Source organism: Apium graveolens, chromosome 2 (assembly GCF_009905375.1).
Source record: "Apium graveolens cultivar Ventura chromosome 2, ASM990537v1, whole genome shotgun sequence".
NCBI classification, from domain to species: Eukaryota; Viridiplantae; Streptophyta; class Magnoliopsida; order Apiales; family Apiaceae; genus Apium; species Apium graveolens.
In genome coordinates, this window is record NC_133648.1 from 275,578,248 (window position 1) to 275,594,211 (window position 15,964).

Genomic DNA, 15,964 nt, shown 5'->3' on the forward strand with positions numbered 1-15,964 from the left:
TCATACTTCCATTTTCTTATTAACAAATAGTACTGGTGCACTTCATGGGATACACTGGGTTTAATTGCTTCTTCTTCTAGCATTTCTTGCATCTACTTTGCTAACTTTCTCATTCTAACTGGTGCCATTTTGTGTAAGGCCCTGGTCACTGGCTTCGTTTCAGGTGCTAAGTCAATCGTGAGCTTCACTTCTTTATCGGGAGAAAATATTGATAACCATTTGAAAACATATCTTAAAACTCTTTAGTCGTTATAAAATCTTCAAATTTTGTTTGCTTTTGACTTTTATTTATCTCATAACTACCATAATGCTCACATCTTGATCACCGTAATCATCGTTAACAAATTCTTTACTCTCCTTCTTCCTTTATATCTCATCATATTCTCACTTAACGTCTTTAGGACTATTTCTTCATCACGACAATTTGTCTGGGCATCATACTTTCATAGTTAATCCATTCCTTAGAATAATATCAAAACCTCTTATCTTCCATGATATCAATTCTTCATAACTTATTGCCAGGAATCTCAATTTCACCATTAGTATTCACTTGTTCAACACTTTCACATTCTTAACTTGAGGTCCTTTGATCCTAATCTTATCAACAAAACTTTGAGAGATAAACAATTAAGTTTCTCTCACATCTTTTAATACTTTAACGCATAAGGTATTCACCCTAATCATCCATGTCATCACGTACGTATTCTGAATAACATATTTCACAAGAAAATCGTATATTCTCGTTCTTGAAAACATATTCCTTATTGGAGTAGATTTCCTTGACTCTTAGTGGATTCTTCACTGGGGCTAATGATTTGTAATCCTCGCAAGGTGCCCTTATTTTCTTCCCATGCATAAGATGTAGATGGAACTTCGTCCGCTTGATTCAGGATACCTTGATTTCTGTTTGAAAACCTCTTGCAAAGAACGACAACATAACGAAACGACTAGAAGGATTCAAAATTCAACAAAATTTAGAGTTGAAAAGAAAGAAGAAGTAAGGATTTGAATATGAATGAGACAACCATATTGGTACTCAAGATGGCCAATCTTTCCTACCATATGGCATACAGCGCATGATTAGGTGGCGTCCCACCCGACTCTTCGTCATTCTGACCAAGTGTCTTACCATAACACTGTTTGTCCCAATCAAAAAGCAAAACTTGAGGAAATAATTAAATTTGAAAGGAATGCAATATTCTCTTTTCGATATCACATCAAAGAGTTTATTTAAGAAAGAAGTTCATACATTTTTAGGAATTGAATAGGAATATATGCTGTAATATTGAAGGCAAGAACGATACCATTGGTTACCATGCACATTTCATTTGTATTCATTTTTCGAGCTCGTTCGATCATATCCCAATTGTGTCATATAACAACTTTAGAAATATACTAAAATGCCTTCGCAACTAAGCATTATGGTAGATTCTTACTTGTTAAGTCTTGCGTTTGTAACGTCGCACCTACACGTATAATACTTTAACAATTCGATCATAATGGCATTCTTATCAGATAACCTTGAGTTTTTTTTTTTGGAATAACCCTGAATCATTCTACATAGCGATCTTTTTATTAGTAATATTCTTCTTTTAGAAAAGTCTGGAAATCTTCACAATCTTCTTCGGTCATGCTCAGGCTTCCGCTAAATCAATGAATTCTTCAAACTTTGATAATCCCAGTAATTGGATGAATAGTTACTCCGTACGCTGGTTCTGTTGTTAATCTTATCAGATAATACTTGCACCTTGCTGTTAGGAATAATTAACTTCTTTATAATCGCAGGTTATCTCGTTCTCCGAATTAACAATACTGAGTTTGAAACAGCATCCTTTCAGGTAATCCGGGTCTTTTAACAAACAAGAAACTCAAGTAGTAACTTGACAACCAAGGTTTAAAACTTATTTTATTCAAAAAGACTTTTAGAAATTTTGTAAGGAAAAATCTTTTTCGAAAACTTGTTAAAATTTTTGAAAATCACAAGTCTGGTTGTCCTTACTATATGAGTTGGTTGTTGTCCTTCCAACCTATAACAAGGTACCAATTTAAAGAAACAATCACATAAAGGTCTGTTCACTTCGATCTACCTTTTCTCCTTTATCGAGTCCACTTACCTTCCTTAATTGACGAAACTTCAATTGTTGTCGCACATTATCTTATTTGTAGCTTCACATCAAGGCTCCCATACATTATCGTTACAGTAGTTAAGTAGAACAGGCTACTCAATAGTCAACAAGTCTATTTTATAGAACAAAGTTTTCACATATCACATCACATCACTACTTTACATATCGCATTTATCATAGCACCTTCATTTAATTTCACCAAAAATTCCAGATTTATACCTTTCTCTCTAACTCTTTCAAAATTCAGCTAATCCATCCCAGTAATTATTCACGGATGGCTTAGTCACTAATGGCTTCTTTTAACCCGATAACAGCTATCCTCTGAAACACTTAAATTTTCTCTCTAAACTTCTTCTCACCTTTATTTATGTCTCAAACGCTTACTATTTACTGTAACTCTCGGATCCATCCTCGTAGGTACAATCGCTTCATAGAACAAGTTCTAAACTGGGGGTATAGAACAGGATGTAGGGTAAATTAAAGAGATACACTCACAACCAAATGTCCAGTGAAACAAGAATAAACAGATGGAGGTTCTTGAATAGGTAATCTCATATCAAGGGGTGGAAAATAGCGTAGAATAGCTTGAAGATGTGCAACCGTTATAACCGAAGGTAATACTATTAATATTGACGGGAGAACAAGGTACAATTCAAATCTGGGAGAAGATGACGATCCTCGAACGGAAGGTTCCAAATGATCAGATGATACCGGGAAATCAGAATCTGCCATTGTCGTTGTCTGGAAATCACATCGCAAGTTAAGAATCCCGAATCACAACACGAACCGTGCCGGAGACTTACTATACAATCACACTCAACCTCACAACGTCTTATCTTTCTATTTCCTATTCCTAATCCTCTACCCAATCCCGACAATCTAGGCTTATTTTAGTGACTTATAACCTGTGGCTCTGATACCAACCTGTGGCGCCCTCCAAACCCGGGTCAGAAGTTTGGGGTCCACAACACAATCACAATATATCAACCTGTATATGAAATATTAATTGCAATGACCCTGCTCTATGTAACCATGGATCACAACAAGTTTAAGTATGAAAACAAGCCACAACCTTAATTTTTATTACAGCGTACCAAATCCCAACTAATTTAACTTACACTGATAATAAAATTATTCTTACAATCTTACTATCTCACTACCTCCATAAGCTTCTGCTAGCTCGATCCAACTCAATCTGGAATCCTAGCTCGCACATTGAACTGGGAAACCTCGCTATCAACCGTATCCTTTTTTTTAGCTGTAGAATACATAAAAAGATTCGCAAGAGTGAGCTAACTAGCTCAGCAAGTCATAATAACGATAACTGAGGTTAAACAATGATCAAGTGAGATGATTCAGAGGAATCAAGTTTCTTTTTAACTAATCATTAGAATTGGATATTCATTTTAAGTTTTAAAAACCAAGGTTAGGCTGCTGATCAGTCACGCGCTAACCCCGAGCAAGCATACAGCATTGCTCTAATTACTGGATCCAAGGCACACATTGGCCTAACTTGACCATTGGTATGGTCTGACCACGATTCTGGTCCACATATATAAAAACTATCCAATCCCAAAGCAGTTCAATATGGTAAACAATATAATTCGATAAAACAGGATCATAATCAACGATAGTTAAACACTTGAATATAAACATAAGGAAACTCATGGATATCTCAAGGGTATATCAGGGTATGTGTAGGAAACGATTTTTAGTTTGTAAAATGATCAGGTGTTACACGAATGCTGATTTTTCAAGGTATAATTCTTTGATGTTATAAGAATGGTTGGAGTATAAAAGTTTCTGTGTTTTCAAACAATTTTCGTCTAGTGTTTGGTAGTTAAACATTTGGGAAGTAGTATCATATTTGTGTAGTTTGGTGTCTGAGGATCAACAAATGATGATTTACAAAGAGTAAGGCTTATGGCTCAAGATCAAGAAAATCAGAGTACAAGGTTAAATGGTTTAAAGCATTTGTATTATAAAATAGGAATTATATCTAATAATAGCCACACGTTATGAAACAGTTCGAAAACATTGGTAGTATATCTTGAAGAAAAGTTCAGAAACACTTGCCTTACAAGGCTTTACAACTATTATTGATCAACTCTGAGCCGACTCTGTTGTTCAGGCTCTAACGTCCAACCACTAGATCCCATTGGATTTGACTTCGACACTCAGGTCTTTCTGTTGAAACTCTACTGAGCTTGTCGACTGACCACTATGTTATCTTTAGTCCATCGTCCACTTTCAGGCTCTCGACTATAACCTACAGGGTCGAAATACCCTACGTTAGACGTCTAGGTATGCTTGACATATCCTCAATACTAATTCTTACCCAACGATATTTAAATCCGACTCGTAACATATACAGTATTGCAATACATGCATTAGTTAGGGTTCACGTTCTCGAAAATCGATTTGGTATTTGTTTTCAGAAAGTACGTATACTTGTTATCGTATGAAATTAGGGTTATTGGTTTTGGCAAAACATTCCACTACAATGTACAATTCAGGTTTTGTATAAAACTTACGTTTATGTATATACTTATACTCGCTCGACGTCCCGATAATCCCCGGGTACGTTCCCGTATTTTCGTAGTTCGATTTGCCGAAAATCGGGCAGCGTCTCCTGTGTTTATCGGACTACCCGTCGAATATAATCGACGTCAAACCAACGACAATCAAGTTCACAACAACCACAACCCAAAATCCAACCACCAATTCAAGCCAATAATCAATCCAATCACAATTCATTCATTAACTTACGTACTTGACTTTAATATAACAATCCAATTCTCGTTTCAAAAATAATTTTACGAATTGATTTATTTATTTTATATAAAAAAAATTAGGACTCAGAATAAATTCATCACCGTACACCGTCGACTCGCCGAAGCTCATCATCGACGGTGGCAAAATTCGCGGGTATCCGATGAAATTTGGATTTCCGGCGTGAATTCCGCCGATTAAAATAATTATTTATGCGCGAATAAATTTATTTCATGAAACGTTAATCAAATGCATCCTGCAGAAAATAACAATTAAATTTCAGAATTAATCAAGATAGCACAACCGACAGCAACTACAACACAAATACAGTGCACAATACACACACGCCATACACGCGTGTTAATCACGCTCACACATATCACAGGGCCACCTTGCCGGAGAAACCAGCGGTAACCCAGAAAAACCGACAACAAAAACCACAGCAAAACAGAAAGCCCGACGGAAATATACACAAGCATATGCGTGTATATATATATTCAACTGACAATGCCTAACCCGAAGCCAGACAACCGGAAACAGAGCAGCTAACCGGAAAAAAAACTCACCGGCGGCGAGCTCGAACCAGCGAATCACGAGAAAGAACATGGTGAAAAGATAGAGTGAAAGCGGGAGTGAAGAGAAGAGGGAGAAGGGAGATGAGGAAAACAAAAATCGAGGGGGAGAGATTGAGAATGGGGGATTAAACTGTTACCCCCTTATTCTTTCCTGTATAAAGAAAACATGACCCGTGTAATACAACTGGGCCTAACACGTGTCCATTTAATGGACACGTATTCTCCTGTTCCCACTGAAATTCCGAATCTAACGCGCAATTACACAGATATCGTTAAAATTTATGAATGAAAATAAGTAGGATAGATTCTAAAATATTTTTTAAAATATCCGACCTATTCAAAAATTAATAAAATAAAACTTCCGTAATTTTTAAAGCATTTTTAAAACGCAACTCGTACCCGCATTTCGCAATTAACGAACCGAGCTGTACTTAAAACAAATTCTAAAATTCGCGAAAATAGTCTTACAATATTAGAAATATCCCGAAGTAAATGAAAACGAAATTTTCAAAATTTTAAAATAATTTCTAAAACGCACTTTATACTCGCTTTTAACAATTAAACGAATCGACGCGCGGGTGAAATAAATCCCGAAAATTTCCAAAATAATTTTAAAATTCTCGAAATATTCCAAACTTAAATAAATATGAGTTTCATAATTTTTGAAGAATTTTAGAATTAAATATGGATTTTACCATTAAACATACTCATAAAATCATTTAAAGATAAATAATTAATGAAATATTGATTTCTCAATTTTATAAAATCTTAAAAATAATTATTGTAATTATAAAATGATAAAAACAATTTTAGAAACATTCCCAATATTTATGCAAATAAATTTGCACTAAATCCACTTTTGAAAGTGAAAACAATTCAATACGATCCCATAATTAATCGCGCGGACAACCCGATACACTATAAATCACATATGGATAATAATCAAACAACACATAGCGGTCAAAACCAACACGCATATTTTATTTATTTAATAATTTCCATAATTGCACAATTAAATAATTCAAAAAGGTTACACGAGTCCTTATATCCTTTCCCCCTTAAAAAGATTCTGTCCTCAGAATCTGGTCTAGTTACACAAGTGAGGATATTTGTCAAGCATATCTGACTCTAATTTCTAAGTAGACCCTTATACTCGAGGGTTCAAACGTACTTACTATAGATATACACTCATTTTCAATGATTTGCCTTTAACGATCAAGAATTTGGATTGGTCACTATATGCAGAACAACTTGGACAAGAGCCCCATTGGCTCCTGATCAAATACTTAATTCAAACCCAATACTTATCACTTTAACATTGACAAGTAAAATACATTAGGTGTACACACGGGTGTGACGGTCATATCATTTATGAACAACTTTATCTATATTTATTAATACCTCGAATGGTTCATTAATTTTAGGACTTAGCTTGTCCCTTCTACTCAAACTTTTCCAATCTCTTTCAAGACGACACTTTTACTAACACTACTGGTCCTATTTCTATACTCATACTTTCTCTCAATACAATTTCGTCTTCTTTCTTTGTCTACTCTGGGCTGCTTCAACTAATAGCACTACGCTCTTGGTGTGTCGAATTAACTTAGATTTTAACAACTTCCTTTCTCTCACTTTATCTCAATAAAAATGGGGACCTACACTCGCGTTCACATGAAGCTTGGTAAAGCAGCATTCCAAAGCTGACATCGATGATAATTAATCATTCTAGTATTTTCTTAAAAACTTAATCTCTCAATATATCTTACAGTTCCTGAATCACTTTCGTACTTTGACTTTCCGTTTAAGGATGATAGGCGGTGCTCATTTTCAACTTGATTTCCAAACATTTGAACATCTCTTACTCTTTTCCATCAGTTAAGGCTGAAAAGTAGTCTCGTATATCCACGTATTATCACCTTTAAGTATATAAACTTCAGATTCCACTCTTTCCTATTCGTCTATTAACTCATCGGTGGTCTTAATTACATCCAATCTTCTCTGTCGGCATAATGCATATGTTACCCTACAGCTTTGCTTAGGTAGTTGTTCATGGATCAATTCAGAATCTTCTGTTAATCTTAGTCAAAATTTCATTCTTGAAGACTCAATGTATAGTTTCCTGAACAGCTGAAGATGTTATCAATAAATATAATTCACTTATCTGAGTACTCCTTATACAACATGTTCCTTAATTCCTTATAGACAACTGATACACTTGTTATTTCACATAATATCACCAGAGCTTGCAATACTCATAACTTATTTTAATCGTAATCTCTGTTATGTCCTCAGGTCGGATCTTAAGTTAATTCTCAATACATAACACACTTATTGGATTAGGTCTCATAAGTAATCAATTCTTTATAGGGTCTCACTTCTTCTAATTCATTGTTTTGTTATATTCCCGATAATCAGTACATAATCTCATAATTTCATTCCTTTTCTCCATAAACATCACTGATAACCTTCACGATTCACTTCTTATAAAACCACTCCCTGGGTCTGCCTTATCTACTAGGCTTCCAATACTTCGCCTTAATTCTTTCACATATCAAACACTTCCTAATCCATCTCGAAATTTCCTTCTTATACCTGGTTGTTACTATTTTTCTTTAAATTTTCCGTATATCTTGACATTTCTTCAAAAAATTAAATACTTTATATTGTGAATTTCCTGTGGGATCTCATTTCTTAATTCTCCTACTTGTAGCATCCAAGTGCTGGAAGAAAACCGGGAGATATCGTGATCGTTCTCCTGGGCGCATAAATTTCCTCTTACTAACTGCTAACATCGTGATCCATTATCTTCTCTTGACATCTCCTTATCTTTCCCTTAACAAATTTGACTGGAAGGTCATACTATCCATCCTTGCTCTTTTTGGATTATAAACTTTAACTTTCAATTCCAACTTCTAAAATTCCATAGATAATTCTTCTGGTATAGTTTCTATGTTCGTTCTCTCCTTTCTGCTTATCGCTTGCCTCTACCTTTGCTTTTCCTCGTGAATACATATTTCAAATATTTATGGCCCATATAGATTTTACACCTTTCTCCATACATATCATGTTTCCCCAATCCTTCAAAACGAATATTATTTCTACTAGTCCCAATTTATGAGTAGGATACTTCTGCTCATAAGGTTTCGGTTGTCTGGATACACATACAATAATTTTATTGTGCTGCATCAACACACATCCTATTCCCTTATGAGAAGTATCACTATAACTACTAAATTTCCTTGATACTTTCAAAGTAATAAAGCAGGTGTTGTAACCATTCTTTACTTTAACTTCGCAAAACTTTGTTCATCTTTCTCCATTTTATACAACTTCTTGCTTTTCCTGGTTAGCTTCGTCAAAGGTATTGTAACTTTCAAGAAATCTTACACAAATTTTTAATAATAATCGGTCCATGGTAAAACTTCTTACCTTTGCTGGTGCTTTTAGCCTTTCTTTATTCATAGTAACTTTAATTTCTACTGGATCTCCTTTGGTCTACTTCTCACTGATTACTTATGCTTTCTATCATCAAAAATTTCACCTTGTTAACTTTACATACAACTTCTTTCTTTTTTCTTCTGATTCCTCAGTTGTCATTAAATGCTTCGCGCGGTCCTCCGTTGACTTTAAGTAACATAATTACAACTCATCCAGATATTCCTTAAAGATTATGTCCATAGGTTCAATCTCTAATTGGTAACACCCAAATCTTAAATCAATTTTAGAAAATACTTTGCTTCTTCTGTTTGATCAACAAATCAGTAGTTCGAGGTACCAGATACTTACTCTTGATAGTAAACTTGTTGAGCTGACTTTAGTCGACGCATAATCGCATACTTCCATTTTCTTATTAACAAATAGTACTTGTGCACTTCATGGGATACACTGGGTTTAATTTCTTCTTCTTCTAGCATTTCTTGCATCTGCTTTGCTAACTTTCTCATTCTAACTGGTGCCATTTTGTGTAAGGCCCTGGTCACTGGCTTCGTTTCAGGTGCTAAGTCAATCGTGAGCTTCACTTCTTTATCGGGAGAAAATATTGATAACCATTTGAAAACATATCTTAAAACTCATTAATCGTTATAAAATCTTCAAATTTTGTTTGCTTCTGACTTTTATTTATCTCATAACTACCATAATGCTCACATCTTGATCACCGTAATCATCGTTAACAAATTCTTTACTCTCCTTCTTCCTTTATATCTCATCATATTCTCACTTAACGTCTTTAGGACTATTTCTTCATCACGACAATTTGTCTGGGCATCATACTTTCATAGTTAATCCATTCCTTAGAATAATATCAAAACCTCTTATCTTCCATGATATCAATTCTTCATAACTTATTGCCAGGAATCTCAATTTCACCATTAGTATTCACTTGTTCAACACTTTCACATTCTTAACTTGAGGTCCTTTGATCCTAATCTTATCAACAAAACTTTGAGAGATAAACAATTAAGTTTCTCTCACATCTTTTAATACTTTAACGCATAAGGTATTCACCCTAATCATCCATGTCATCACGTACGTATTCTGAATAACATATTTCACAAGAAAATCGTATATTCTCGTTTTTGAAAACATATTCCTTATTGGAGTAGATTTCCTTGACTCTTAGTGGATTCTTCACTGGGGCTAATGATTTGTAATCCTCGCCAGGTGCCCTTATTTTCTTCCCATGCATAAGATGTAGATGGAACTTCGTCCGCTTGATTCAGGATACCTTGATTTCTGTTTGAAAACCTCTTACAAAGAACGACAGCATAACGAAATGACTAGAAGGATTCAAAATTCAACAAAATTTAGAGTTGAAAAGAAAGAAGAAGTAAGGATTTGAATATGAATGAGACAACCATATTGGTACTCAAGATGGCCAGTCTTTCCTACCATATGGCATACAACGCATGATTAGGTGGCGTCCCACCCGACTCTTCGTCATTCTGACCAAGTGTCTTACCATAACACTGTTTGTCCCAATCAAAAAGCAAAACTTGCGGAAACAATTAAATTTGAAAGGAATGCAATATTCTCTTTTCGATATCACATCAAAGAGTTTATTTAAGAAAGAAGTTCATACATTTTTAGGAATTGAATAGGAATATATGCTGTAATATTGAAGGCAAGAACGATACCATTGGTTACCATGCACATTTCATTTGTATTCATTTTTCGAGCTCGTTCGATCATATCCCAATTGTGTCATATAACAACTTTAGAAATATACTAAAATGCCTTCGCAACTAAGCATTATGGTAGATTCTTACTTGTTAAGTCTTGCGTTTGTAACGTCGCACCTACACGTATAATACTTTAACAATTCGATCATAATGGCATTCTTATCAGATAACCTTGAGTTTTCCTTTTTTTTTTTGGAATAACCCTGAATCATTCTACATAGCGATCTTTTTATTAGTAATATTCTTCTTTTAGAAAAGTCTGGAAATCTTCCCAATCTTCTTCGGTCATGCTCAGGCTTCCGCTAAATCAATGAATTCTTCGAACTTTGATAATCCCAGTAATTGGATGAATAGTTACTCCGTACGCTGGTTCTGTTGTTAATCTTATCAGATAATACTTGCACCTTGCTGTTAGGAATAATTAACTTCTTCATAATCGCAGGTTATCTCGTTCTCCGAATTAACAATACTGAGTTTGAAACAGCATCCTTTCAGGTAATCCGGGTCTTTTAACAAACAAGAAACTCAAGTAGTAACTTGACAACCAAGGTTTAAAACTTATTTTATTCAAAAAGACTTTTAGAAATTTTGTAAGGAAAAATCTTTTTCGAAAACTTGTTAAAATTTTTGAAAATCACAAGTCTGGTTGTCCTTACTATATGAGTTGGTTGTTGTCCTTCCAACCTATAACAAGGTACCAATTTAAAGAAACAATCACATAAAGGTCTGTTCACTTCGATCTACCTTTTCTCCTTTATCGAGTCCACTTACCTTCCTTAATCGACGAAACTTCAATTGTTGTCGCACATTATCTTATTTGTAGCTTCACATCAAGGCTCCCATACATTATCGTTACAGTAGTTAAGTAGAACAGGCTATTCAATAGTCAACAAGTCTATTTCATAGAACAAAGTTTTCCCATATCACATCACATCACTACTTTACATATCGCATTTATCATAGCACCTTCATTTAATTTCACCAAAAATTCCAGATTTATACCTTTCTCTCTAACTCTTTCAAAATTCAGCTAATCCATCCCAGTAATTATTCACGGATGGCTTAGTCACTAATGGCTTCTTTTAACCCGATAACAGCTATCCTCTGAAACACTTAAACTTTCTCTCTAAACTTCTTCTCACCTTTATTTATGTCTCAAACGCTTACTATTTACTGTAACTCTCGGATCCATCCTCGTAGGTACAATCGCTTCATAGAACAAGTTATAAACTGGGGGTATAGAACAGGATGTAGGGTAAATTAAAGAGATACACTCACAGCCAAATGTCCAGTGAAACAAGAATAAACAGATGGAGGTTCTTGAATAGGTAATCTCATATCAAGGGGTGGAAAATAGTGTAGAATAGCTTGAAGATGTGCAACCGTTATAACCGAAGGTAATACTATTAATATTGACGGGAGAACAAGATCCAATTCAAATCTGGGAGAAGATGACGATCCTCGAACGGAAGGTTCCAAACGATCAGATGATATCGGGAAATCAGAATCTGCCATTGTCGTTGTCTGGAAATCACATCGCAAGTTAAGAATCCCGAATCACAACACGAACCGTGCCGGAGACTTACTATACAATCACACTCAACCTCACAATGTCTTATCTTTCTATTTCCTATTCCTAATCCTCTACCCAATCCCGACAATCTAGGCTTGTTTTAGTGACTTATAACATGTGGCTCTGATACCAACCTGTGGCGCCCTCCAAACCCGGGTCAGAAGTTTGGGGTCCACAACACAATCACAATATCTCAACCTGTATATGAAATATTAATTGCAATGACCCTGCTCTATGTAACCATGGATCACAACAGGTTTAAGTATGAAAACAAGCCACAACCTTAATTTTTATTACAGCGTACCAAATCCCAACTAATTTAACTTACACTGATAATAAAATTATTCTTACAATCTTACTATCTCACTACCTCCATAAGCTTCTGCTAGCTCGATCCAACACAATCTGGAATCCTAGCTCGCACATTGAACTGGGAAACCTCGCTATCAACCGTATCCTTTTTTTTAGCTGTAGAATACATAAAAAGATTCGCAAGAGTGAGCTAACTAGCTCAGCAAGTCATAATAACGATAACTGAGGTTAAACAATAATCAAGTGAGATGATTCAGATGAATCAAGTTTCTTTTTAACTGATTATTAGAATTGGATATTCATTTTAAGTTTTAAAAACCAAGGTTAGGCTGTTGATCAGTCACGCGCTAACCCCGAGCAAGCACACAGCATTGCTCTAATTACTGGATCCAAGGCACACATTGGCCTAACTTGACCATTGGTATGGTCTGACCACGATTCTGGTCCACATATATAAAAACTATCCAATCCCAAAGCAGTTCAATATGGTAAACAATATAATTCGATAAAACAGGATCATAATCAACGATAGTTAAACACTTGAATATAAACATAAGGAAACTCATGGATATCTCAAGGGTATATCAGGGTATGTGTAGGAAACGATTTTCAGTTTGTAAAATGATCAGGTGTTAGACGAATGCTGATTTTTCAAGGTATAATTCTTTGATGTTATAAGAATGGTTGGAGTATAAAAGTTTCTGTGTTTTCAAACAATTTTCGTCTAGTGTTTGGTAGTTAAACATTTGGGAAGTAGTATCATATTTGTGTAGTTTGGTGTCTGAGGATCAACAAATGATGATTTACAAAGAGTAAGGCTTATGGCTCAAGATCAAGAAAATCAAAGTACAAGGTTAAACGGTTTAAAGCATTTGTATTATAAAATAGGAATTATATCTAATAATAGCCATACGTTATGAAATAGTTCGAAAACATTGGTAGTATATCTTGAAGAAAAGTTCAGAAACACTTGCCTTACAAGGCTTTACAACTATTATTGATCAACTCTGAGCCGACTCTGTTGTTCAGACTCTAACGTCCAACCACTAGATCCCATTGGATTTGACTTCGACACTCAGGTCTTTCTGTTGAAACTCTACTGAGCTTGTCGACTGACCACTATGTTATCTTTAGTCCATCGTCCACTTTCAGGTTCTCGACTATAACCTACAGGGTCGAAATACCCTACGTTAGACGTCTAGGTATGCTTGACATATCCTCAATACTAATTCTTACCCAACGATATTTAAATCCGACTCGTAACATATACAGTATTGCAATACATGCATTAGTTAGGGTTCACGTTCTCGAAAATCGATTCGGTGTTTGTTTTCAGAAAGTACGTATACTTGTTATCGTATGAAATTAGGGTTATTAGTTTTGGCAAAACGTTCCACTACAATGTACAATTCAGGTTTTGTATAAAACTTACGTTTATGTATATACTTATACTCGCTCGACGTCCCGATAATCCCCGGGTACGTTCCCGTATTTTCGTAGTTCGATTTCCCAAAAATCGGGCAGCGTCTCCTTTGTTTATCGGACTACCTGTCGAATATAATCGACGTCAAACCAACGACAATCAAGTTCACAACAACCACAACCCAAAATCCAACCACCAATTCAAGCCAATAATCAATCCAATCACAATTCATTCACTAACTTACGTACTTGACTTTAATATAACAATCCAATTCTCGTTTCAAAAATCATTTTACGAATTGATTTATTTATTTTATATAAAAAAAATTAGGACTCAGAATAAATTCATCACCGTCCACCGTCGACTCGCCGAAGCTCATCGTCGACGGCGGTAAAATTCGCGGGTATCCGATGAAATTTGGATTTCCGGCACGAATTCCGCCGATTAAAATAATTATTTCTGCGCGAATAAATTTATTTCACGAAACCTTAATCAAATGCATCGTGCAGAAAAGAACAATTAAATTTCAGAATTAATCAAGATAGCACAACCGACAGCAACTACAACACAAATACAGTGCACAATACACACACGCCATACACGCGTGTTAATCACGCTCACACACATCACAGGGCCACCTTGCCGGAGAAACCGACGGTAACCCAGAAAAACCGACAACAAAAACCACAGCAAAATAGAAAGCCCGACGGAAATATACACAAGCATATGCGTGTATATATATATTCAACTGACCATGCCTAACCCGAAGCCAGGCAACCGGAAACAGAGCAGCTAACCGGAAAAAAAACTCACCGACGGCGAGCTCGAACCAGCGAATCACGAGAAAGAACATGGTGAAAAGATAGAGTGAAAGCGGGAGTGAAGAGAAGAGGGAGAAGGGAGATGAGGAAAACAAAAATCGAGGGGGAGAGATTGAGAATGGGGGATTAAACTGTTACCCCCTTATTCTTTCCTGTATAAAGAAAACATGACCCGTGTAATACAACTGGGCCTAACACGTGTCCAATAAATGGACACGTATTCTCCTATTCCCACTGAAATTCCGAATCTAACGCGCAATTACACAGATATCGTTAAAATTTGTGAATGAAAGTAAGTAGGATAGATTCTAAAATATTTTTTAAAATATCCGACCTATTCAAAAATTAATAAAATAAAACTTCCGTAATTTTTAAAGCATTTTTAAAACGCAATCCGTACCCGCATTTCGCAATTAACGAACCGAGCTGTACTTAAAAATAAATTCTAAAATTCGCAAAAATAGTCTTACAATATTAGAAATATCCCGAAGTAAATGAAAACGAAATTTTCGAAATTTTAAAATAATTTCTAAAATGCACTTTATACTCGCTTTTAACAATTAAACGAATCGACGCGCGGGTGAAATAAATCCCGAAAATTTCCAAAATAATTTTAAAATTCTCAAAATATTCTAAACTTAAATAAATATGAGTTTCATAATTTTTGAAGAATTTTAGAATTAAATATGGATTTTACCATTAAACAAACTCATAAAATCATTTAAAGATAAATAATTAATGAAATATTGATTTCTCAATTTTATAAAATCTTAAAAATAATTATTGTAATTATAAAATCATAAATACAATTTTAGAAACATTCCCAATATTTATGCAAATAAATTTGCACTAAATCCACTTTTGAAAGTGAAAACAATTCAATACGATCCCATAATTAATCACGCGGACAACCCGATACACTATAAATCATATATGGATAATAATCAAACAACACATAGCGGTTAAAACCAACACGCATATTTTATTTATTTAATAATTTCCATAATTGCACAATTAAATAATTCAAAAAGGTTACACGAGTCGTTATAGTAAGTTGTAGTTATCTAGTCTAATTCTCATGCATTTGTACTTAATGTTTTTGACATCATCAAATATTTGTTAAACTTGTATATTATGCTAATTTATAAGTTGGGGGAGATTGTTAGATATATTTGATAATGT